Source organism: Bison bison, unplaced genomic scaffold (genome assembly GCF_000754665.1).
Source record: "Bison bison bison isolate TAMUID 2011002044 unplaced genomic scaffold, Bison_UMD1.0 scf7180017864204, whole genome shotgun sequence".
Lineage (NCBI taxonomy): Eukaryota > Metazoa > Chordata > Mammalia > Artiodactyla > Bovidae > Bison > Bison bison.
Genome location: NW_011494776.1, coordinates 297,686 through 300,219, shown reverse-complemented (window position 1 = coordinate 300,219; position 2,534 = coordinate 297,686). Strand labels below are relative to the sequence as shown.

The window sequence follows — 2,534 nt, the reverse complement described above, 5'->3', positions numbered from 1 at the left end:
AGGAGACGAGGGTGGGCGGGGCCAGGAAACGCGGAGCTAGTTCTAACCAATGAGCGGTGAGAAGTTGATGGGAAGTCGGGGCCACCAAGTCGCCGAGTTACCCAGCGACGGACTGGGCCGCCGCAGCCTAGGAACTCCCGGTCCGCAGGTGCCACCGGTGGACAGAAGACTCACCTCGAGCCATGGACCTGTAACCAGTGCTGTAACCCCGAGTTTCCTGGCTGCACAAACGTCTCGATTCTTATTCGGAGACACCCTCAAGGATCCCAGGGCTAGCGAACCGGAATCCGACAAACAGCCTTGGTCCGGCCGCCTGAGGAGAGTGAGACACCTCCCTCCCGGACGGCCGCATGCGCGTTCTCAAGCCCGCGCGTCCCGGAAGTCGGAGCTGAGAAAACCGGGATCCCTGGGCCTGGCTTCGTTTCTGTTAGCCGGATAGTTTTTGTTCTTTATTCGCGTTTCCCAGCTGCTGCCACTGTCAGTGAGAAGCATGGCCGGCAAGTTTCCTGGGTCAGGATATGGTCCATTGAAGTAACGCTCCTCAAATTCGAACTTGCGGCGGAGTCCTTCGGGGATCTTGGTATAACGCAGATGGGATTCGCAAGGTAGCCTTGGAGTCCCACGTTTTGCATTCCTAAGATCTTCCCAGGTAGTAGCGGTCCTGCTGGCCCCTGAACGACGCTGAGTAGCTAGGCAGTAGGGACAGGTGAGCGTGGATGGTGGCCGTGGCGACTCTAGAAAGGACCCTGTGCCAACACAGAAATTTATCTCCGCGAATCAAGGACAGTTTTAAGCTGACTCCCCAACACGAGAGTAATTAAAAGATGTTTTTCTTAACCAACTAAATATACGCAATGTACCTTTTCCTCTATGTTACACATTCATTGTAGAAATCTCATAAATAAGATTTATCGCCTGATATTGGGTCTTCCCTGGTGGCTCAAACGGCAAAGAATTTGCCTGCAATACTGGAGACCTGAGTTTGATCCCTGGGATGGGAAGATTCCCTGGAGGAGGGCTTGGCAACTAGCTCCAGTATTCTTGCCTGGAGAGACCACACAGACAGAGATGCTTGGCGGGCTACAGTCCATAAGGTCGCAGAGTCGGACACGACAGCGACTAAGCCCAGTACAGCACAAGCTGATATTGATATTAGGTACTATCATTGCTAAATTTTTTTTTTTCTTGTTACAAAAATGTGTTTAAAGGTCTTCATAGCTGCATCTTCTACATGGTGTTTTGTGAGCATTTTTCAGTGTCAATAAATAATCTTTCTCCAACTTTTATGGAACATTTCAAGCATTACAGCAAAGTTGAGAGAATTTCACAGTGAAGCAATTCACAAAGAAAGGAGAAGGAGGAAGTTGATTTTGCTCCCCAAAGGATTTTTGGAATGTCTGAAGACGTTTTGAGTTGTAACAACTGGAAGCGTGTGTGCTTTGGCCACCTAATGGGTAGAATCCAGGGATACTGCTCAACTTACCAGGGTGCACCAGGGTATACCCCCTACAAAAAATTTGCTGGTCTAAAATGCTGGTAGTGCTAAGGTTAAGAAACTGACCTCAACAATGCCTAACTAGCTTTGTCATAGATCTAATTCATCCATCCCATCTCTTTTAATGCATTTCAAAGTAAACTGCAGACATTAGTCTACTTCTAAGTACTTAAGCATGTATAACATTAGGATTTCAACTATGTAGGTTTTTTTAAGTAAAAAGGAAATGTATATCTTAAATGTATATTTGCTGAGTTTTGAAAAATTCACACACCTTGGTAACTCAAATCCTATTAAGATGTAGAACATTACAGCACCCCAGAAAATTCTTTCAGGTTTCTTCCCAGTCAGTCCGCAAGGAACCCAACAGGCAACTATTAGTCTCCCCCCCACCAACACCATAATTAGTTTTGCCTGTTCTAGAACTTAATACGGAGAAGACAATGGCACCCCACTTCAGTACTCTTGCCTGGAAAAAGCCTCGTGCGTTGCAGTCCAATGGGGTCGCTTGGAGTTGGACACGACTAAAGTGACTTAGCAGCAGCCGCAGAACTTAATAGAGATGAAATTATCCAGTAGGTACTTTTGTGTAAGGCTTTGTTGTATGTATCCATGTTCTTATATGAATCAGTAATTTCTTTTTATTCCTTAGTTGTATCCACTCAGTGGCTATACCTCAGTTCTTCCATTCCTCTTTTGATGGAGACATGGGCCGTTTGCAGTTTTTTGGCTATTATGAGTAAGGCTGCTGTGAATAGTCAAATACCAGCATTTCTCATGACTGAATTTCTTCAGTAAGTATTAAGCATTATGTTCCAAACACTTCTAGGTTCTAAAGATATAGCCACAAGATATAGAACAAGACAAAGGTGCCCCCATTTCAAAGAGCTTAGGTCTGCTTGTTTCTGGGTATTTATGGGGGCAGAGGAGAAGGAAATAGCACCCTACTCCAGTATTCTTGCCTGGAAATTCCACAGACAGAGGAGGCTGGCGGGCTACAGTCCATGGGGTCGCAAAGAGTCAGTCAAGACTGAGTGAC

The 2,534-nt window shown here is 46.1% G+C and overlaps 1 protein-coding gene across 1 annotated transcript in view; it reads right to left on the bottom strand.

The window, feature by feature from the left end:
• Positions 1 to 921, bottom strand: part of RWDD2B (RWD domain containing 2B) — a 14,220-nt gene extending 13,299 nt beyond the window's left edge. The window contains exon 1 of the mRNA XM_010844670.1: positions 175 to 921. The gene's annotated coding sequence lies outside the window, so the exon portion shown is untranslated. The remainder of the gene's footprint in view (positions 1 to 174) is intronic.
• Positions 922 to 2,534: the final 1,613 nt, after the last annotated feature.